This window comes from Cheilinus undulatus, linkage group 2 (genome assembly GCF_018320785.1).
Source record: "Cheilinus undulatus linkage group 2, ASM1832078v1, whole genome shotgun sequence".
In the NCBI taxonomy this organism is placed as follows: Eukaryota; Metazoa; Chordata; class Actinopteri; order Labriformes; family Labridae; genus Cheilinus; species Cheilinus undulatus.
The window spans coordinates 50,470,273-50,494,927 of NC_054866.1; the positions used below are offsets into that span (position 1 = coordinate 50,470,273).

Here is a 24,655-nt window from a genome sequence, read left to right on the forward strand (position 1 = left end):
TGCACTAGTGGCCCAGTTGCATAAAAGGAATTTTTTTGCACCCTTCTGGTGGACATAACGGGAAAAGGAGCCCCACAGGTTGTCCTTATCCAATTTTGTCTACCAGAGGGGCTTGTCTACCAGAAGGGAAGGGCTCTCTAATTTGGTCCTGAGCGGATATGCCATGAAAAGCATCCTCTATGAGGCCCTTCCAGTGGACAAAAAGGGATGAAGGGCCCTCTATGAGGTCCTTCAAGTGGATTTTAATGCCCTCTGTGTTGCCCTTTCAATTACTGAAACCTTTGCATTTATATATGTGCATCTCAGGTAAAAGAAATCTTATGATGACAACTTCCTGTGCACTGGTGCCCCACAACAAGCAAACAGCAGGTGCCCTCTATGGCATCCAGACATCCTCTTCAATAGTATGCCCAATTCATGCTAACTTTATGGGTCAGTAAGAGGCAGGCCAAACTTTTCCTGAAACTGGGTGATGAAAAAATTGTACAGATGTTACACCACGGATATCTCATGGCACTGTTGACTCGCACACTTACTGATGACGTAAGCAAAGGGAGCTATTTCAACAGTTTCATACTCGGGATGATCTCCTGCAGACTCTCTGTTTAGAGAGCGGATATGAACCACAGTCTCTGATGACCAAAGCTATATTTTGAGGCCAACAATAATAAAAAGTATATGGGTGGACCATTTTATTGACTGTTAGCTTCTCTTTCTACCTTCAGAGCAATCTTTCTCTACAACGACCATCATTTCGCCCACGCACCATCCCTTCCTATAACCATTTCCTCCTCCCCAGCCCAAAAACATTTCTTCATTTCCTTCATAACAAGGTTCCTATCAGCTCACCTCGCTCTGAACAGCTGCTGAAACAGAAAGAAAAGAGCACAGACCATTTCTCCTGGCCTCCACAGCTCCTGAAAGTACTCACCTACAAACCCACACTCTCTCACCTCTTTTTCCCACTTCCCATGAAAGAAGTCCCCAGCGGACTACCCAGAGTGCATCAGTGCATTTCTCCCAGTGCTCCCAAGGCAGCATTGAGCTCTGATAGGTCCCTCAGGATTGCACACGGCAAAGGTTCCAGCCAATAGGAGCAGGCCATTAGTTTAGAGGGAGCAAACAGAAAGATAATGAAGAGTGGAGAAAATTGAGCTAGAATCTGAGGCTGCACGTGATTTTCTGCTGAAGTATTACATTTCTTCCCCAGCAACTACAGCTGGCTCTGCGAGATGCTCTGTGAAGTATACTGGGAGCGACTGGAAAAGCTTTACTGGTTTCTCCCTGGAGCATCAACTTCTGGTGTCTAGATTCAACCAAAGCATCTCCGGGATGTCTGTGTGTGGAGATACATGAGCTAACAAAGAAGAAGTCTTATCTGCTCTCTCCCTGCTGCTTCAGTTTACACTCTACAAGGGAGACAGGGCAGGCAGCGAAGGATGGGGAAGAAAAACATGAAATAAAAAGAAAGCTTTGTACCTCTGGTTGTGCTCATGTGGGGGGAAGGTGGACATCATTACTTCATCCTTCAACAATTTTTGACATTTGGACATTCTCTCGGGCCAAATCCAGCAACAATATTCAAGGCTTTCTAATGTTTTATTGATTTTAACAAGTTTTTTTTTAAGATAAGCATGGACTTCATTACAGGAGTTAGATCCTGCTGGTCACTATTACTCCAGTACCAGCAGAGGCATGCCTTTGGTCATGATTTAGGGCTGCTGAAGCTTGGAGCTCCTTCAGAGTAGTCATAGGTGTCTTGGTGGCCTCTCTCACTAGTCTCCTTCTTGCATGCTCACTCAGTTTGTCAGGACGGTCTGATCTAGGCAGATTTACACATGTGCCAGATTCGTTCCTTTTTTTAGTTGCCTGGAGTGTTCTTTTGTCTTCGTGGTATAATGGTAGCCAGGAATACTGATAAACAATTGACTGGACCTTCCAGACACAGGTGTCTTTATTACACCATGTCACTAATTGTGAGACCAGCATCGTTTGGCTGGACCTCTGTTGAATTAGGTCAGTCACTTTAACGGGGGTAAATATTTATGCAATCACTCATTTTACCTACAGTTTTTATATAAATGACATTACTTTGTAGAAATCTGTTTTCACTTTTTTTTTTAATATTGGCCATGATTAATTTATAAAATCAATAAAAGGGTAAAACATTTAAAGGGCTGAATATTTTCTATATGCACTGTGCTTGACTTTAATAGTTGTCTCAAGATATCAAAGATGGACTTAAAAAACAAGAAGATGTTTTCATGTCACCACTGTTTTTTTTGCTCTGCATGTGCATTTAGCAGCCTGTGTAAAATAATGGAGTATTCCTAAATCCTTCATTAAGCTCTGATTTGTAAGCTGTAAATTCCAACACTCCCCAGTGGGAATGAAGCTGTTGACATCCTCTCTTTAATGAGGTGTGCTCAGGTAGGAGTCCATGCTGTGGAGGTGAAGGACGACGTGTTGGGAATAAAGAAGATCAACGGCTCCTGTGTTTGGATCCCACATTAAAATTCACTTTCATGTGAGCTGCCCCAGGTTTTCAGTGCTCTGGTAATCTTTGCAATGTACCTGCAGTCCGTCAGTCATGTAACAGACCATCGAGTGAAAGCAGTGTGAAATGCAGACAGCCTCTGGTTGCTGCAGCACAGTCAGCTCAGTGGTGCTGTATCTCCATGTCTTCCTCAGTGCCAAAACTCATATTCATCCAAATGCAGAGTGTTGGAGTGTGTCTGAGCCGGGCTGAGCCTCTGAGCTGCTGCTCTTAAAGGACCACACCAGTGCTTCTGTGTTTAGTCCACATCATGTCAACAAGAACACAGCAAAAATGATGGAAATAAAGGTGAAAAAAACTCACAGGGATTCAAAAATGGAGCGATTGATTATTATGTAGAGTCAAGTTAGGTATGGAAGCATATGCCCCTTCAGCACTTTGCAGCCTTAACCTTTGCCCTGTTCTGCTCTGGCCTCCTGATGGCCATCGTCAAGGCCTGCACCAGGCCCATGCCTTATCTCCTCAGGTTTCCGGTCAGGGCCTTTCTGTGTAGAGTTTGCATGTTCTCCCCCTGCATGCATGGGTTCTCCACCCACGCATGCAGTGGGAGTCCCTGAAGTCCACTTCAGGGACTCCGGCTTCCTCCCACCACCAATGACATGCTCGTTAGGTTAATAAGTGACTCTAAATTGGCTGTAGGTGTGAGTGTGCCTGGTTGTCTGTCTCCGTATGTCAGCCCTGTGATTGACTGGCGACCAGTCCAGGGTGTACCCTGCCTCTCCCCAGTGACAGCTGGAATAGGCTCCAGCCCGCTCTCCGTGATGCCTAACAGGATAAGCCGTATGGAAAATGGATGGATGGATGGATGTTTCAATTATCATTTTTCTTTTACAAATCAAACATTTCTATTTTAAATCAAGCCTGGGGGCTTAAACAAAAAAGATTAAAAAAAATTAAGCAGATGAAAAGAGAAGGTAAATGGAAATATTAAGAATAAAAAATGCATAAAATGATGATCATAAAAATTATTATAATTATTATTATCATTGTTGTTTTTGTTGTTCTTGCTGTTGTAATTATTATTATCATTATTATAAAAAGTATGATACTTATTAAATTCTAAATATTATTACGAAAAATGCATTAAAATATAAAATAATAATACTATTATTATTATTATTATTATTATTTGAAATATTAAATGTAAATATGCATGAGCATGCAATTATTGTTGTTATTATTGATATTATAATTATTTTCATTATCATTTTTATCTTTTTCTTTGTCTTCTCCTTCTCATTATTATTTTAATGATGATTTGAAATATCACTATGAAAAATTCATGAAATATATAATAATAATACTAATTATTATCATTTGAAACATTTATTATAAAAAATGCATGAACATACAATTATTGTTATTATTGTGATTATCATTATTTTCATTATTTTTTTCTTTTTCTTCTTCTTATAATAATATAATTATTATTATCATTACTATTATTATAAATGTTATAATAAAAATAATAATAATAATAATAATAATAATAATAAATAAAATAAAAATAAAAATAAAAATAATAATTGATTGCTTGATTATTTGAACTTTAAAATCTGTCAGTTTCCATGCCAGTAGTTGATCTGTTAAGTTTTGAGGACTGCATCCAAATGATCTGAAATGTAAATGTTAATCCCAGACTTCCATCAGACATGTAAAATGTTCATAAACAGTTAGACATTATAAAATATGATGACTTAGGGTTTACTGTGTAAAGTCCTCATCACTTCAAATGCGATCACTGCCCACTTTAGTGTCACATGTTTCAGTGCTCTCATATACATCGTCCTTTTCCTGTCTCTGCTCTCTAATCTCCCAGCAGAGAATGAAATATTGAACAAAGATCATTTTGTTCTACCCAGAGGCACAAAGGGAGTCGAGTGTTCCTGCAAGTATGACAATGTCATACATCCCTGGGTCTGTTGCACATGCTCAGTTGGGTACTAACCTGTCCAAGGTGAAAGTACTTTTCTTTATAAAAGTGACTCCTTTGAGTTCGGTATCTTTCATCTTAAACCTTCATTTGCATTGAGTCTTGTCTCTGCAGGTGTTCCTCTTTAAACTGATGACTCTGAAGAGAATTTTAATCTGACCCGTGCTCATATTTCATCTAGTTTTTTTCTTCCTGCTCTGATAAATGTGAAACAGAAAGAAAAAGTGAGAAACTCAGACTCTGCACTCTTCTGCAGCGTTATCAGTAAACCGTAGGAGCTGCCGTCCACAGCATGGAGCTGAATGAAACTAATTAAGCTGTCAGACAATATTTTCTGTGATCACTGTGGAAATCAAATCCCACCGTGGAAAATTAGGGCTGTCATTGTGTGTCCACCAAAAGCATAAATCCACCATGGGCTCATATCCGCTGAGTAATATTACCAATGCTGAGCAGCAGGAGAGCACAGTGGAGCCGTCTGCTGAACAAAAGTCAGAAACTTGCGTTCATTTTTCGAGATATGACACTGAGGAGAGTATGAAGGAGGGGTGAATAGATGAGGTTTTCTTTGGTAGAAAAAAGCAGAATTAAATTCTGACTCTTGCTTTCAAACTAGACTTTTCAGCAGGGTCTGAAACCAACATACTAAAGGTAAAAAGATCACTGAAACCCTGTGATTTGACAGTGAAAGGACAAAAGACAAACACTGAATACACAGTCCCCATTTTACTTTGAGATTTCAGAGTGTTCCTGTAAAGATGCCGGATGTTGTCAGTCATATTTTGCTGTAATATCTCTGAAAAGAAGCAGAATTTTATAACAATGAGTGTGATCTCTCTGGCTGAACAGCCTCTTAGCACTGAGGTGATGTGAAGGAGAGATAGTTAGTTTGGTTTGGTGGTGGATGGTTTCATGGATTTAACACTGCCTTCTTGTCTTAATGAACAGCCAGAGAAACGTTTCACACGCCAAAAGGTCTTTATGTCTCACTCCATTATCAGAGGGTTTGATCCACAGCTACTAGACTTAGTTAAGGTTTTTAGAGAAGTAAAAATACTTCATTGCCATACACAAACCCCATCAGACCAGCATTGTTAAAGACGACTAGTAGTACCACAGGCTATTAAAAGTTAAAACCATTGAATTGTATCCACACTGGTATATCTGATATTAAAAGTCTTTTTTATCCATTTTAACCCATTTTTGATCATTTTTTTGCAACTAGCTGACAACGGCCATATTGCATTCCCAGAATGCTTTGTGAGGGACTGTCAACCAATGGCAGGCTGTTTCATTATTGCGTCATGTTGTGTCAAACTCTGCATGTCTTTACTTGCATAACATGAAGGAGACGGCTGATAATGTCTATTATAAGCTATTTCAATTATGTTTTTTTTCTTTTTTCCAGTTAAATCCAGTTATATCTAACCTGACACATCAGATGGATGTGTTTCACACATCCATCTGGGAAACCTCCCATATACAGTGTTTGGGAAAGGGCAGAGCCTTTGAAAAAACTCAGAGGGTGATTGGATGAACGTTCTGTCTGTCACATCTTGACTAGCGTGATGACGTGATGTAGCAGCGACCGAGGTGCGCATACGCAGCTACCGAGGAATAACGTGAACCATGGTGACTGTAGACATGTCAGTACATGACATTTGTTGTTTCTGAAAATAAAACAACTCACTGCTGTTCTTTGTTCATCTTTTGAGTTCATCAAGTTCTGATTAAACTCACACTATAGCAGCATCCACGCTTATCTCTTCCGCCATAATTGCACTGGCCTCTTCCTGCTGCTTGCTTATGTCACGACTCCACTGCAACCCAAACTACTGCCCCTTGTCGCTTATTTGTGCCGTCACTTCCCAACAGGGCCAAAACGGTTCAGATGGGAGCTTCGCAAGATGGATTCACCAGTGAGAAACAAGGAAGCGGACGAATACATCTGCTTTACAAACAGAGGAGCACAAGAGGAATGGCCACCCAACTCCCCAGACCTCAACCCGATTGAAAACTGCTTGGGTATCCTGAACAGTTGGGTGATCCACAGCCCACCTCCTACCACTATAAAGCAGCTCAGTGCAAGGGCTGTGAGGGAGTAGGGCAACATTGAGCCTTCGGTTCGGAAGAAATTATTGCATTCTATATCTCACAGGCTAAGGGCTGTGATCAAGATGCAGGGGGGGATACACTGGCTTTGGAATAAATGCATTCTGTTGAGTATTCACACTCTGAGTTGACTTTTTCTTTGGTGCACAAACTTTTGGGACACGGTGTAGAGCAAACAGTAAATCCAACAGTGAATACAAACCTGAAAATAAAATGGGCTAAAACATAAAAACAAAACAAAACAAACCAAACCAGATATAACTCAAGTTTCTTTTAAAGATCAGCAGCCATCAAAAACTGAGATCTCAAGCAAAACATGAAACTCCACCTTGTCAGGAGTCAGGCATCACCGTATGACCACTGAGCCCCCTCACACACACCTATGGGCTCTCCACAGGGGGGCATTAGCACACAAAAAGCAGAGGCAGGCAGCAGATCAGTGAGCTGTTGCTGCCACACAGTCGGCCTCTGGAATCCATTTCAGCTCGGATGAAGAATGAAAAATTGCCCTGACACTTGCAGCAGGCAGCAGAGTCCACAAACAGCGGGAGAAAGCTTCCAGACCATGTTGAGGCTTTTTGCCATTATTAAGTTATCCACGCTTATTTGGAGGATTAAGGCTGAAACCGGCATTAGAGCTAATTTCTCTGTGGTTTTCTCACAGCACACAGAAGCAGTGATACTGTGACGACTAAAACTTTGTGTTTGATGAGTGAATTAAACAAAAAGGCAGCTAAAAAAAACCCCTGTAATGTTCATCCAGTGTAAGCCAGCCTGTCCCTGTTGGGCTTGTTAGTGGTAAATAGAGCTATGAGCAATCTCAGCGTCTGAGTCATGACTCCTTAAATATACAGCAGGAGTCCTCCATGAGGTGTGGGGTGGAGGCTAGGGAGATGGATGGGGGTGTGTGGAGTCCCACTTTCACATAGGAGACTACAGTCTAGATCATGACAAAGACCAACGGAGACCTGCTGTTTTATTTACAGGATCATAACCTCAACTTAACCTTAAACACGCCGTCATCACCCCACACGTTTTCATGGAACAGATGGTGCTAAAAAATTTACTTTCATGCAAATCTTTGTAGTAGCTCTGTGACCTCCTTATGACCTTTTGCTTGTGCTATAGGAAGAGTCAATTATTGATAAAGTGACGGTTTATCATTGGGAGTGCGTGCATTGTGTTGTATTTTGAAGTCAACTGGATGCTCTACTGGCGTTTTGGATTGATCTGCTCTACATGGATTGATATGGTTTTGTAATGGGTCTGGAATTAGACCTGGCGAGTCTCTTGAGCAAAGTGAAGTGGAGTGGCACTTCTGAGACGTGCTGGAGACGGACCAGAGTCAGGGCGGAGGAACTGCAAGATTGACTAGAAAGGGATCGATTTCACGAGTAGATTGCCGTACTGCTGTCATACCCCTGAAAAAGGGGAGAAATAATCACGAGAGTGATTCTGCGTTGTTTCCTCATCAAGAGCTTTTAGTAGAATCAAGAAAACACGGCTTATCCCCCTTTTGTGAGGCAAAAGCAATCGATCACAGATGATCTTAGCTCAGCCTACTGAGTAGAGCAAAGACAAACCATTAAATCTGACTTTTAATATTAAAGAATTAGCTAAATAATGCATTTTAAACACCCTAGTTAAACTTTTTCTTGTTACATCAAACTGATTTTAAAAGTATCTTAAATATTTTAAATATTTTTATCACTTTTAACAAACTTTTGCTCTTCCCCTCAAAGGGGAAATATTATGCAAACATCACTTTTTCAGGCTTTTCTAACAAAAATTAGTACCCCTGGCCTGTCCAAAATCTCCTCAAGCACCAGAAAAAAAATCCATTACCTCCTCCCCTCTCTTTCTCCACCTTTCAGAAAATGTGTGCTGAAACAAGCTGTTTTCAGAAATTTCCCTCATGATGTCATGTGGAGAGTAAGCCCCGCCCCCAGGTTTGGTTGGCCCTCCTGCTTGGAAGAAATTTCTGCCCCTGTGTCCTGATCTTCCACTCAATTGATGGTTCAAATCCCAGTCAGGTTTAGGCAAAAGCGTCTGAAACATTGTGACATCTGGAGTGCCACATCCATATTCTGAGAGGGGCGTGGTCAGGGGCGGAGTCAGACAGCTCATCAACATTTACAGCCACAGACAAAGAAACAGTAGGGCTGAAACATAGGGCCTTTTAGACATGCAAAAATCCTATACTAGAGTGTTTTTTTTTTCAGCAACAAACTTCATAGGCATGTTTTGGGGACCTCTGAGATCAATATAAACTTGTCTTAAAAAGGTAAAACACGTCCCCTTTAATCAAACTTTTAATAATCTTGCACATCATGAACTTTATCCGTACCTTTTTATGCACAGCCTTTCAACTTGTCACACAGACATTGGAGGTAATTACCACCTGCTGTCCCACATGTGGACAAAACTGTTGGTACCCGTCGGTTAAAGAAAGGGAAACCCACAATGGTCACTGAAATAACTTGAAACTGACAAAAGTAATACTAAATAAAAATGTACTGAAATCCAAACAATCAAGTGATTTCTGAAACTCTCAATGAGACCTCTGCACCTGTCCCAGATTTTTTGGCCCACTCTTTGTGGGCAAACTACTCCAGCTGTCTCAGGTTTGAAGGGTGCCTTCTCATAAGAGAGGTTCAAAAATTATAACCGTGTTAAAAACTTTTAAACAGATCTGGCACATGAAGAAAAAAAGCTCTGAGCTAATTAGACACAATCAAAGAGTGCAGTGATTTATGGAAGTGTTTCTGCTCCGGATTGATTAATACAACACAAACAAGAATGAAATGAGGATCTGAGCAGAGAGGAAAAACAGAATGAGACATAAAAGAAATGCACAAATGTGTTAAAACAGCCTCAAGAATACGGAAACATCAGAAATACACAGACTGCTGCAAGACAGAGAAAGAGTTTAAACTACCGCTGTATCTGGAGGCATGACAAAAAACATTTTGGAGATTTTCCTTTTAACATGAATGAAAAATAATTAAAATAAAAGGACGATGACAGCTGATTTAAATGGGGAGAAAGAAGAGTAGAGAATGTAAAGTATGACAGCGAAATTAGAGATAAAAGAACACCTAACTGTGAACATCATCATTCTTTGAGCAACACCAGTGAGCATTTATCCACTGTCTGATTCAACATGACAGTCCGTCTCAACAGCTCCGTACCTTTCACTGACGGCTCACTAATGAAACACGGGGAGAAGTTTGATTTGTAGATGCATGAAAGAGTTTAACTGATGCAAACAGTCCACTGTGATTCCACACAGCTGCAGTCTTTCATGTGTTTTGCAGTGAGAAAGGGTGTCCGTCTAGTCCAGGGGTACCCCACTGTACCTGAAGGTGGCTGAACACAGCCATGAACATTCAATAATAGTCATGTGCAGACAAGGCCGCCCTTAGGGGGGAAATGGGAGAGCTTTCTGGGGCCCAGCCAAACTGGGGGCCAGAAAAATCATGGTCCATTGTAAAGTCAAGCTGTGGTATTTTATATTCAGCCTAAATTATAACGACTCTTATCAAAGAAACAATTTTTAATCCATTTGTGTAGTAGCCCTATTAAAATGTAAAAAAAAAAGCTAAAATGGGTTAATAATGGCAAAAAAAAGTTGGAAAGGTGGTGAAATTAGATTTTAAAAGTAGCAGAAATGGATAAGAGGAATGCCAAAAATCAGATAAAAGTGGCAAAAAATAGCAAAAATGGGTTGAAGTGGCAAAAATGGGCATATTAATTTATAAAAGGGGATACAAAAGTGGCTGAAATGGCATTAAAGTGACAAAAACAGGTGGAAATCCGTGATATGGGATGAAAATTGATATAAACTGGTGATAAGGTGTTAGCTGAGGCAGAAAAAGTCAGAAGCTGGCAAAAATGTGCTTATCAAATTGTGAAATGTGACTGAAAAGTAGTTAAAGGGATTAATAATGTGTCAGCAGAGCCAACAGTAGGCAGAGAGTTGCAAGATTTGGTTTAGAAGTGACAAAAACAGGCAGAAAAAAGTGGTGGAAAGGGTTTAACATTTACAAAAAATGAGTTTTAAGTTGTAAAACTGTGTTAAATTTAACAAAATTGGTGGGAAAAAGTGATAAAAATGTGTTCAAATTAGGCAAAATTGGTGTAAAGTGGCAACAGTGTAATTCAGAAATGTTCTCAGTTTTTAAAAGGCATCTGGAGACCCCCTCTCAGTGTCTCACAACCCTCAGTGGGGTCCTGACCCCAACGTTGAGAACCCCTGGTCTTGCCACTCTACCATAAAGCCCAAATCAGTGGAGGTCTGAGGTGATGGCTGTCCTTCTGGAACTTTGCTCCATCTCATCAGGATCTCTGGAGCTCAGTCAGAATGACCATCAGGTTCTTGGTCATCTCTCTTACTCTTCTTCTCCTTTCCCCTGATTGCTTAGTCTGGCTGGGCGACTAGTTCTTGGAAGAGTCCTGCTCATGCCAAACTTCCATTAGAGAATTATGGAGGCCTCTGTGCTCTTGGGAACCTTCAGCACAGCAGAATTTTTCCTGTAGAATTCCTCAGATCTGTGCCTGTCAACAATGCTGTCTCTGAGCTCTGCAGACAGACAACAGATAAGACTGCAGTAGTGGAGTTGAGCCTATCCTGTCAACAAATCCGTTACTATGAACGTCTTCTTGCTGACATTGCCACCAAGTGAGAAACCAGCTATCTGGTTGAATGTCTGCGAAAACATGGACAAACTTTAAAGTTCTGCACATTTAGTACATAATCATTGCTTTACTTTTGGTGCAAATCAGATGCAGGCTATGCCCTGCACTGTTAAGCATTTATGCTGTTCAACTTCAGGGTCAAAGTCCGGCACAGGACTGGGGAGCATGCAGAGAACACCAAGGCAAGTCTGGTCCCACTGACCTGTATACATGCAAAATCACAGCACAAATGCATTTACTACTTCACAGAGTTGCATGCAGATATTTTAGAAATTTAAATGCAATGCTCTCACGTAGACTGTGAAAGCCTGAAACTATTACAAACTATGACTAAGGTGTACTGGAGGCTGGAAAACTGCTTTAGAACTTCATCAGCGGTGAGGTTAGAAACTAAATTGCCCCTCGCTGCCGCTCCCCTGCAGGCAAGGAGCGATGGGAGTCAGCGTCCATGTGGGACAGTTTTCTTGCTCCTCCATCATCAAAACAGGATGTGTTATTGCTGAAAAAGCACTAATATAATTGACATAGTGTAGCCTCGTTCTACAATACAACTCATAGAGAAAGTTTTATGCACAGGCAGCAGAAAATGTAGAGCGAGTCTACTGAAGTTGCTGACATTAAATAATAGCAGGTTTGAAAAGAGCAGGACCTGAAATGTTAACTGAGCACACTTTTATGAGCTTGTAGGAAGAGGATTAGTGTCTCATACATCCAGAGGTGGAAGGTAACTCAGCATATTTGCTACAGTTAAAGCTTGGACTGCTTATTCGACACAACACCTGCTACCACGGACTATGCAAATCTGTTTTAGGGGTCATTTTTAAATTTGTTGCAAATGACTAAGGGATAGAATGAGGAAGCTACAGCACTTGAAATTGCACATTCTTTTCTCCTGCTGCTCCCTCTCAACATTTAATTAACACATTATACAATACTTACGAGATTCAGGTGAAAACGCCCAAAAAGTTGTACTGATCCAGTGAAGATTTCTCTTGTTTTGTGACATAATGTGGAGGCAAGCGATGCGTGCCTTTCATCTGCACTGAGCTGTGTTCTAATGCTGACAGAGCACGAGTGGTCTCCACATGGCAGAAACACAGTTTCAAAAATCAAACACACTCAAACTCACACAGTTTGCAATAAACAATAAGTACAGTAATAATAAAAAATCAGCTAAAACAGTAGCATACACAAAGCTTCCTTTCAGAGTCACTAAGTTTTGCAGGATAAATTAAATCTGCAGATTGTTTTGAGCAAAAGGTGCAGAGAACGTCTCTCCCAACTCAGTTCAGACTCTGGGAACAACAAAGTAAACAACATCAAACGAAAGCTGGATGTGTAATCCATCCTTCAAGATCAGAATAAAGGAAAGGCAGTTCAGATTTTTGCTCAGAATGGCTTTAAAGGTGAAAACATACCAATGACTAAGATGTTGTACCAGAGCAGTTGGCAGCAAGAAAGATGCACTCTTGAGTTATATCTCGGACTTGCAGTGTTTTTCACAATTAAGTTGACAACATATGTCGAAACTTATGAAAGCAAAGAAGATGGATGGTCCAGGACACCTTTGAGAGAAAGAATGGGAAATTTCCATCAAGAAAAACCCAAAAAAGGGGAAAAAGAAGACCCCAGTCTCAACTACAACTCCTGGCTAACAACAACTGCCAGTAACTGCCATGGAACACTGCCTGATCAACAGGAGACTACTGAATACTACCTACTGAGGTATCATGAGGCGGTGCGTACGAACACAGCAGCTCGGCACTCCATAGCAGCAAAACAAACAACCTACTCTTACACCAGAACTGACAGCGCCCACGGAGTTTACATCTTTCCCGATGGAGACTCGGAGACTGAAAGGAGAAGGACGCGGAGCAGCACGACACCTACAGCCAGTAGGGAGGAAGAAGAGACGGCATTGTGCAAGAAGGCGGAAGCAAACAAGCTGTGCTGCAGGCTAGGCTAAGAGCATCCCCACACAAATCTGCCGTACCAAGCATCTCTCTTCCAGGGCCCCGCTCCTTCGCCAGCTGGATGGACGACGTGAGGCTGCGGATTTCTAGCCACCGCTTGGATGACTGTGCTTGCTGTTACAGAGGAGACTGCCAAACGTGGTTTTGTTGTGTTTTTACTGTGCAATGACAAAAAATGACTATCTGTCTGTCTGTCTGTCGGTCTGTCCGGTCTGTTCTTCATTTGTTGAGAGTGCAATATCCATGCGTAAGAATCAGCTCCAAAGATTTTTTTCCTGCACAAATTTTCCACCATCAGTCTACAGCATTTTAGCATCAAATGTAGTGATGAGCGACTAAACAGCTTTGGAAAAATGTGGGAGAAATATCTTGATCATCCCCCTGAGGCAGGCTGCATTATAGGCGATCTCACAGCGAAAGGCTAAATTTACAAGGAAATAAAAACATTTTGTTAATTTGACCAAAATTGTTGCCCTTGAAGTCTGACCCCCAAACTGTCTGCTAAGAATAAAGCTGGCCCTTGTACGAATAAGGATGATGACCCCTGTCCTAGGTAACGGTACGTAAAAATGTTCGCTAAAGGAGATGCTGTCAGCCTGGCCTCTTTCTGAGGAGAGATCAGCCAAGGTGCAGGGGCCGTAGTTCTGCACAATCAAGGTATTTCAGAGAAATGGAGCTAAAGAACAACATGATTGCACATTATATCAAAAAATTAGGATATACTTTTCTGTTGCAAACCTCTCTGTCTTCACTCTGACACACCACAGACACATTGCTCTGCCTGCAGCACACTGATCAGCTGTCTGGGTCTGCACTCTTTCAGAATTTTAATAACTTGGTGAATTCCAGGATCTTATTAAACTCAGTGAGATTTGGTTTTAAGAGCATATTTATTCCTAGCAGTGGTTGGTGAACGAGGTCCAGCGTCTTCTGCAGGATTCATTAAATCAGATTGGATTTTTGTGCAGTGTAGCTTAGAAGGAACAAATGCAGAACTCGGACCAGACGATGAAGTCTTTTGCTTCCGTCTCTCTCACCTCTGCTGCTGAATGAGCTCAGAGAGAGCACAGCGGCTAACACCGTGTCCTGTGATAGGCCGGTCTGCTCTGCTGCTCCGTCCTGATCAATAAAGTTATAAAGGCGCGCCGAGAGAGACTCAGTGAAGCGGCTCCGTTCTCGTTCTCTGAGTCAGACGCTTCCGCCTGGGTCATTATGTACCCGCTGCCCTTGAGTTTACAGTGCTGTCATATTTTATCGGTAGTCATTATTGGACTTTAAAACTTTGCAATATAAGCAGTGACACAGAGGATTTAATTCCTATATGATCATCCTTATGTTGTAGATATTGAAAGCCTCAAAGCTCTAAAATCTTCAAAATCTAGTCTTAAGTGACTAATCAAACAGTTAAATACAAATATAGATAAACTAACACGGAGAGCATAACTTCAGTGTGAACTTCTGTGTTTTTAAGATGAAATAGACCGGATTTATTACCCACAGAAAGTCCATCTTTATCAGATTAAATCAAATGTATATATTTAGGGGCAAATAAATTGCAAATATGTGCTTAATTCTAGAACTAACTGAATCCCTTAAACCTGAGAGTAAAGGCTGAACAGCTTGTAAATGTGGTATACAGCTCCAATGAGGCGGGACGACTCTGTTAAAAATAACAACCCATTCTGCTGTTAGCTGCTTTCTCCTGAGCCCAAAGTGTCCTACAGACTGGTAATGGCTAAACAACAGTCATACCATTTGTCCTGATATGGATACCAAACATTTAGCAGAGATGAGCAAACATTCCTCGGCAATCTGCATCGACCCAGTAGCCTCACGGCTAATGATGACTACTCATAAGATCATTTTCTGAGCACGCTGTTGAACAAAACCACAAAAACAACAGCAGAACTGTGAAGTAAACCTCCTCAGTGTCAGGCAGTAACTTCAGAAATGTACTCAAATCAGCTTCCAATGGAAAATCTGGTGGTTTTTAACACTGTACTTGTACTGTACTGTGTGTCAATGAAAATAAAGGCCTATCTATCTATCTATCTATCTATCTATCTATCTATCTATCTATCTATCTATCTATCTATCTATCTATCTATCTATCTATCTATCTATCTATCTATCTATCTATCTATCTATCTATCTATCTATCCCAGGATGTCACCCTTCAAAGTACTCAGGCAAGTTCTTCTGGGTGTGGTGTGGTGGATGGATAGTTTCAAACTGAAGTTGCCTTTAAAACGGGTCTATCTCTGTAGGAATCCTGTCTTTTTTTAAAGTTTAAAGTTTGAGGGAAGGATAATGGAGAGAGGTGAAAACTTGAGAGAGAGTGGGAAAGAAGACACAGGCTGGTTTTGATCCCAGGCTGCCCATTTGGGCGACCTAAGGCTCAGTATGGGGCACATGGATGTTTAAGGCCACTTTTGCCGTAGACTATTTATTTGAAATAGTCAGAGACATCAGATGCATGTTCAATCAATCTCTACTATGCCACAACAATGGTTTTAGCCAATGAGAGCGCTTCCTGCTGCATCTCTTCATCATGGCCAGCAGCCCTCCACAGCAGATTCACAAGATTTCTATTTCTGCCAGATTCTGAATCTCTGTGCATTAATTATGTAGAAAGATCTACTGAGGCAGGAAGTTTTGCTGAAACTGAAGTTAAAACATCAGGTAAAATTTCAGAATAAAATACTCTATATTGAGGCTACATCCTATTTCACTAATACTTCACTGACAAAATGTCATAACGGGGCGTAGCCAAGCCCAGAGGACTCGCTGGCACAATTTGGCTATGCTTTTATTCATATCTTTGTCATTTTATAGAGTAGAAACTCAATTCAAACACTTCTGTGAACAGGAGAATCTCATCTTTTACTTCCGCCCTCACTTGCCATCCCACGTGATTCACAGCCACAGTTACAGGGCCAGTAAGAGCGCAATGGGCACATGTCATCACCTCTCACTATGCATCATTGGACGACTGCTTTGTCCGTCAAACTTCTTCCAATGAATAGACACTCTGGAATCTCTAAGGCCCTCCCTATCACAGCTTTTGCAGGAAAGGAAAGGCAAGAGACCGGAGCAAGAGGAGAGAAAGTTAGACCACGGCTTCCCATCCAGCCCCCAGAAGATGATCAAAACCAGGAAATATGCACAGGAAAATGTGGTGTGATATTTTATTTTGAAAAATCCTCATAGACTTCATAGACTTTAAAACACTTGCTTAATATACACACACTCATCAGTCTGTTCTTGATTAAAGCTGCTGATTTTGCACATTGAAAGTTTTATTTTCCCACCAGAGAACCACAACAATAGACTGCTTTCCTGCCCATGTTTTCCCACCAATCACAACACAGCATTTTAACATCTAACCCAGAGATGAACAGCATGCCAGCCCCAGAAATATGTCACCAAAATGTTGTAATGGCTAATAATTAATCAATAATATGTTAATTGGACTAACATGTTTTTATATTTTTCATTTTTTGTGAAGTCTGGCCTCTTTGGTGTCTTCCAAGAAATAAAGCTGGCCCTTTTACAAGTGTAGTTGATGAGCCCTGCTCTAGGACCTTGGTTCCAAACCTGGGGTCTGGGACCCCCTTGGGTGGGGCAGAGGTTTCGGGGGGTGTGAGGGTCTGTCTGCTCTGAGGGTGTTCAAATTAGGTTCACTCACACTACCTAAACTCATGATATAAACCAAATGAATGGTTCATACCAAGGTCTTTTGCTAATAACACTTGTGGTTTGGGCTGCTATGTCTGGCTTTAAACGATGGAAACAATTCCAAAATGGTACACATGGTACATTTTGGTACATTTTACCTGACGGTGGTTCTACTGTTAGTGACACAACATAAAAGGAAAGACAGGATAGAGGGATGAATGTTCCTGTCTGATCGGGTGTCTTAAAAGGTCATAAAAGCACATTGAACTACTGTGTTTCCATTGAGCTGCTAAAGTCCCTCTCTCTCCTCTCCTCTATCTGTATAAATAAAATAAAAATCCATCTTAACTATCAAAAACAGAGGACATTCATAGATGCGACTGCCTGATTGATCTAAAACAGCACTTATGAATCCTTTTAACCTTAAGTCCACATTTCAACCACAGATCCAGGTTTAAAAACAGCAGAATGGCCCTTTAATGAAGAAGAAAGAGTGAAATATTCATGGTAACAAAGAAAAGAGGTTGTCTCTGCTCTCCTTCTTCCTCACTCATTAGAGGAAAGCTCACACAAGCAGCTCGCCTCTCCTTATTGTCACTCTGTTGTTGGTCTGAGTCGTGTCCCAGCCTGCGTTCTCATTAATGCCGCTCTCATCCTGCGTTTGTACTTCTTATTATTCTGCTTGTGACCATTAGGCCCCTTCATCTCATTACTGTTGCTCTGATTCAAGACCCACACCTGCCATTACTGCGAGCGCTCCGTCTCATTAGGAAACTGCTGTCACCAAAACAGCCAAGGCAGCGCCAGCCGCAAATGACTTCTGATAGAAAAGTCTTCAATGAGACGGCGAGCAGCGGGGACGCAGAACTCGCTGTAAGAGTGTATGCAGGTGTGTGAGAGAAGTAACAAAGGAGAGGCAGACTAAACTAAACAGTTGTGTGTGTGTGTGTGTGTATGTTTAGCGAGTGAATGAATAGTGTGGGTGTCTGTCGTCATCTAAAGGGCTCATTTCAGTGTGTGCTATGAGATCTGTAGCTATCTAATGGACCTATTTTCTTGTCGGAGTTGATCCAAATGATTCAGTCAGATGGAAACTAATGTGGCTATTAAGGCTGCATTAGCTTAACTCACTGCCTCACACATTCACACACATACACTCTAATTACCAGCGCTTTCAAATGTTCTCTCTCCTGTTGTGAGTTTGTGCAAAAGAACACACTACTTTGGTACACCACGGTCACTTAATCCCATTCAAACAAGCTAAAGAGAAGAAATGTAGGAGTGCATGTGGGAAAAAAGCGTTAGAAATATGTCCATTATTCTTGAAAAACATCAGATATACAACAACACAGCAGGTACAACATGGTCTAAAGCAGGGGTGTCAAACTTATGGCCCGCGGGCCACTTCTGGCCTGCCCTAGGGTGCCATACGAGTAGGTGCGAGATGTTTAGGGGAAAAAAAATGGACATTTAAAAAAGAATATTAATTTTCAATATTTACTAACTTAGGTGTTTGAAATACAAATGTTCACTCATTTTTCATGATCTATTATATAGAAATGAAAGATCATAGTACAATGCAATAAGTGAGTAAATACGGCGCACTGAACTCTCTTTAGAGCAGGGAGGAACATCGTAAAAAAAGACGCACAGCAGAGCGCACAACAGATCACCTCAGATTTGCAAACACGCTGTCCAACAGAGAAGCTGATACAGACTGCATGATTTTTAAGACTGAAGGAGAAGGATTTATTTTGTGTATTCATTTATTTATTTATTAAGATGAAGACCGTAACCACCGTGAACAGCTGCACTTCGCTCTCTCATAGAGTCCGGTCCTGTCTGCACCTCAGTTTCCCTGTTTCCTTCCTCGGGCCTTAACAGATGTCAGAGGTTGTTGCATTGTAAAACCAAACATCTATCCCTGTGGGGGATTGAAGCTGCTCTCATAGCAAATACTTTCCCTGCATAACTGTCCGTTAGCAACAAATGCAGACAATGTATCTCGCCTCTGGTGAGTGACTCAGTTCAATCTCCAGCCTGATTTAATCCCTCATTATAATAAATCTGTAATGCCAAACTAATACCAACTAAATTTATTTGCATATGATTTCATTTATGTCAACAAGAAGTGTAATTATGGTCTTGATCTTTTACGTTAAAGTGGGACATCGTTGATAACTCCTGTAGCATATTTAACTCCAGGTCTCATCAAACGGTAAAAATTCCTCTCATAATGATAAAACAGATTCTTTATAACTGAACATTTAATCCTAATGTGGACACAAGGCTGTCCTATGACAGGAGAGGTCAGCATTTTTGGTGTTGGTGCAGCGCTAAAGGTATCACAATTACGCACGGTGATGGCCCCGTTCATGACGCATGCATGGATGTCAGGAGGATTTAGAGAGAACAGACATACAGAAGAATGACTGTTGGAGCTCAGACATGTACTTAAAAGTCAAGTTTTCACTCAGTAGGTGAGGGTTTGTAGCTCATTGAGAAGGAGCAGTCTGGAATGAATCTCTGCAGGATCCTCTTCTCTCTGTCTCTCTCTCTCTTTTCCTCCTTTCTCTCACTCATTCTTCTCTCTTGACTCTGTCAACTGATCCCAGGTCAGTCGAAATAAAGATCAGATCAGATTTTGTGAACAGGTTGCTGGTTTAATCATGCTAAATGTATATTTATAATGAATATTCCAGTCATGTAGATTAAGCATCAGTGGTTCTTAAAAAAGTTACAAATCTGAATAAAATGTCATGTGATAAAAGGACAGCATATTAATGTCTGACCTGTTTAGATTACTTGCAAGTAAATCCTGTCTAAAATAGCTAATATATACCCTTTTGTGTATACACACACATATATACAGTGCTTAACAAATTCATTTGACCACCTGTCATATAACCGAGAAAACATAAATATTTTAGAAATCTTTCAAAAACTTGTTTAAAACTAAAAATGTTATTGTTATTTATTTGGCAAATAACAACCTGAAACAACTAAATAGTCCTTTTTCACACATAGTAACCAAAAACTTTATATTTTGTATGGCCTCCTTTGACTTGCATTCTTGCTGCCATTGTTTTTATGTACTTTTCCACAGTCTCTTTTGTTACTGAGTTCCAAATAGTTTCTAGCTGTTCCCACAGACTTGCTCTAGATGAAACTTTTGTGCCATCAATCTTTGAATCTACTAAATCCCAAATTTATTCAGTAGGATTCAAATCTGGACCTTGGCCAGTCCATCAGTTCCAGTACTCCAGATTCCTTTTTCTTGGTCAAATAGTCTCTGTACAGCGTTGAAGTATGCTTGGGGTCATTGTGTTTGGTATATGAACCCACGACCAATCAGATTCAGTCCAGAAGGGATTCCATGATGCACCAAGATGTTGTGGTAGACGTTCTTGTGATACTGTGGATTTTCACTCATTTGCACACGCCGTATCCACAAATGGAACCCCATACCATAATGGAATCTCCACCGTGTTTCATTGTTGGTGCAATGCATCTGGCATCAAAACGTTCCCCAGCTCTTCTGCGGACATAAACACGACCATGCTGACCGAAGAGTTCAAACTTGGACTCGTCCATCCAGAGTACTTTCTTCCAGTCATCAACAGTCCAGTGTTTGTGCTCCCTGGCAAATCTGAGGTGTTTCTGAATGTTTGCAGGCCTCAATAATGGCTTCTTAGCAGCTTTTCTTCCCTCTAAACCTTGTTTCATCAGTCGTCTGCTTGTGGTCATTCTGGAGACTTTCTCAGACTCTGATCTAGAAGCATTCATATCTGCCTGAAGATCAGCAGTGGTCTTCCCTCTGTCTTCTAGTACTTCAAATCTTGAGGTGTCTGACATCTGCTTTAGTTAACTTTGGCTTCCTGCCTCTTCCTTGGCGCATTTTGTAAGTACCAGTCTTGGCAATTGACTCCAAACCATACTTGACCACAATGTGTGAACACTTTATGTCTTTCCCTATTTGTCTCAGAGACCATCCAGCATCATGAAGTGCTTTAATTCAGACTCTTTCATTCTCAGTGAGCTCTCGATGTTTTACCATTTTGAACAGGAATGAGGAATTTCAAACTGAATTCACCTTTTTATACCCAAATTTGAGCCAGCTCACTGGGCTTCTCTGAGAAGTCAGAAATTAATCAAGCATAATATTCAACCACTAAAACTCATTTTTCTGTTCAGGAATGCAAATAAATAACTATAATATGACATATTAATGAAGAAATATAATCATGTGCTTTACTATTTTTTCAGTTTTTTGTAAATCAGTAAATTGTAAAATTCATGGACAATAATAATTATATTTTAGCATTAAAAATATCATTTGGGTTAAAGAACTTCTACAGATTGGTGTATTAACCATTGCAGAAACATAAGAAATGATTTTGGTAATTACCAATGCTGATAATTTAGGGCAGCTGTGGCATAAACCCTACTTTGGGTGGTGGTCTGATAAATTTGTTAAGCACTGTATTTATACACACACATACATACATGTGGCAAAAAATAGCCCAGCCCACAGGACGTCTCACTGGAGCAAACCAGCACCCCACCCTGAATGACTTTGACACTCCTGGTCTAAAGCCTGATTTAGAAATGAGAGTTTATCAGGAGTAAAAACAGATGAGTCTCAGCGACAGCTCCTGTTACCAAAGGATGCTAAAAATAGTAATTTAAACAAGGGCTGACACATGATCATCCATCCATCCATTCATCCAGCCTGTCCTGTTTGTGGTTGAGGTAGGCCTGCAGCCAGTCCCGTCTGTTATTGTTTAAGAGGAGGGATACACCATGGACAGAGAGAACCAAACATTCTTGCTCACACTCAGACCTTCTAACAACTAAAAGCCACTTTACTAATGGAGGAAGCTTTAGGACTGTTGGAAGAATCCAGAGTGTCCATATAGAAGGCACCCATGAATGCTGGACCAATGCAAACTCTGCAGCAGAAAGGCTCAGTCGGACTAGAGACATGAACCAGGAGATGACCACGCTAATAAATGCAATGCTACATGGCCATCAAGTGTAAGTCATTTTACATATTGTACCAAGCCTGCAACATTCTTTCATGTATTTAAATTTCCACCTATCAGATATTAGCCTTTAAAGTTACCCTGTAAACAACCACACACATCAGTCCATGAACCTCAAACACCAACAGTGACATAAAACAGACCAGCAGCCTACCTCTTTAGCAGGGAGGGGGGTCGTCCTCTTCTTACAGGAAATAAATAAGTGCCGGCACTCATCCGGGGTCTACGTGCACGTTCTTGTGGTCTGCTCACCTAAGTAGGTTTGACCCGAGGACTCTGCAGACGTGCCTTAGAAGTCCTCAAAGTTTTTCATTGGCTCTTCCAGCTAGCCGTCAATGTCTGCCAAAACTCCCTACAAACACAGAGCAAGAATAAAAGAATAAGTGGTGAAAACAGAGAAAGGTTGAGAGGGCAGAAGCAGGGAGACAGACGCAGCATAGGGGGTGGTGGTGCAGCCAAACGGAAACTTAGTTGGTAAAGTGACATGTTCGTTCAGTCAGAAAAAAAAATCTATCTCAAGGAGTAAAGAAAGAACAGAATCATGGGTTGAAAGGGTGACATTGCTCCTTGTCGCTTATCAATGACAGAGTGACAGAGCTCAGAGTTTAGAGAGGAAGTGTGGCTGCAAAGCGTTGCCTTTTACTCAATCAGTGTCAAGCTTCAGACATCACACTTCAGCTACAGACGACTGATGTTTGAGTGAAAAACTGAACCCCTGAGTGTGACAGAACAGCAGGCAGACTACACGGGTACAACATGATCCTACTTCCACAGCCACAATTTAAAGATTTACAACATCGTCTTCACTTTTAAATCCACAGGAGAGGGAAAATCTACCGAAGTAGGACAGAGGATCCAGATGCATGTGCCAAAACTTTCAGACAGTGACGGAAACCAACCTTTCTTACCATTAATTAGAGAGGAATGAAATTTCCCCTTATTTAAATCCATTAGTGGATCTGCCAATTTTATTCTGCTAATTTTCAATTTGCATGCACCTGAAGTTAAAGCAGGTAAAATTTAAAGATTTGATTGAAATCTTTTGCTCCTTTAGTTGGCTCAGAAGCGAGATATAACAGCCGTTAAATACTGGAGGCGACTTTGAGAACTCATTAAATTATGAAGCTTAAATCCACTTCTAATAAGCCTGACGTTTAATTGAGTATATATTTTACACTTGATGTGAAAGATTGAGAGAGATTACTCCTCTAAAGAAGAGACACCATTCTGTTGAACTAAAAAAGTCTAAAGTACATGAGCCATTGTTGAATCATGAATCTGAACCAGTGCAATGATCTTTAACCAAATATGTATAATAGATCTGAGGGATCATGTGATCATCAGACTGTTAGTCACTGATTGGTCCTCTACCAATGCAAAGAAAGGCCTCTGAAATAATGTATATTTATAAAACTATCAGCTGATGTCAGTACAGCTCAGAGCAGCTGTTTGGACATGTAACCTTTGCAGAAAAAGAAAACCAACACTAACAGAGTTATGTTAGTGTATTAAAAACTCGGAAAAGTAATTTTGGATGATAAAATATTAAAACCCTTTAGTGTCTTGTTACATGCCAATGGTATTGTTTAAATGCTGACTGCATTTCTTTCTGTAAATGTCTACTCTAGTCATTCCACAGCCCATAATCTGTAAGTCAACAGCCTATTAGCTAACCTTACAGAGCTGATGGAATGAAGGATATATTTCTGTCCCAACCTCACCAACTTCCGAGGTGCATGGAGGATGAAGAAAGTCTTGGAGAGAACAGAAAGAATCGTTAGTTTTGAGAAGAACTTAGTTACGTGTCTTGGCTTGTAGCCTTCATCAGGGTCATCAGGAAAACTTTGCAAACATCTTGCACTTGGTAATGTCATTATTGGAGGCAATCTCAATGCAGAGAGATATTGATATAAGATTCCACAACCAGTGGCAGTCCCATATCTCCACAGTCTGGATATATGGGATCGACAGAGCAGGGTTTATCAGAGACTACCTCCAGAATTTAGGAGTGGAGAGGATGGAATGGTGTGACAGCAGCCCTGACCTCAACCCCACTGAACACTTGTGGGATCAGCTTAGGCGTTGTTTGTGACCAACACAACCACACTGGGGGCTGCACGGCGGTGCAGGGATTAGCGCTTTTGCCGGTCAGGGTCTTCCTGTGTGGAGTGTGCATGTTCTCCCTGTGCATGCGTGGGTTCTCTCCGGGTACTCCGGCTTCCTCCCACCACCAAAGACATGCTTGTTACACTAATTGGTGACTCTAAATTGCCCGTAGGTGTGAGCGTACCTGGTTGTCTGTCTCTATATGTCAGCCCTGTGAATGACTGGTGACCAGTCCAGGGTGTACCCCGCCTCTCGCCCAGCCCCCCCCCCCACTGGGATAAGCGGTGTAGAGAAAAAACAGATGGATGGATGGACAAGTACATTGAGGCCCCTGTTTGTTTAATAAATGATTTTTTAAATTGACAATTTGTCTTCAGACTTCCATCATGAGATCTATCAAACAAGAGTCAATGGCAGAATAAGCTGTTTGGCATTGGCAGCAATTTGGAATTTTGTTTTTTATGGGTGCAACCCACATACTCAGCTCTGCTGCTCATCCCAAAAATTCATGATCCTTATAAATGTGGCCCCACTTAAAAGGGAAATAAACAGG

General features: G+C 41.0%; 1 protein-coding gene across 1 annotated transcript in view; it reads right to left on the bottom strand.

Annotated features, from left to right (window-relative positions):
* Positions 1–22,311, bottom strand: part of si:cabz01090165.1 (uncharacterized protein LOC100333421 homolog) — a 302,244-nt gene extending 279,933 nt beyond the window's left edge. Inside the window, exon 1 of the mRNA XM_041809037.1 lies at positions 22,151–22,311. The gene's annotated coding sequence lies outside the window, so the exon portion shown is untranslated. The remainder of the gene's footprint in view (positions 1–22,150) is intronic.
* Positions 22,312–24,655: the final 2,344 nt, after the last annotated feature.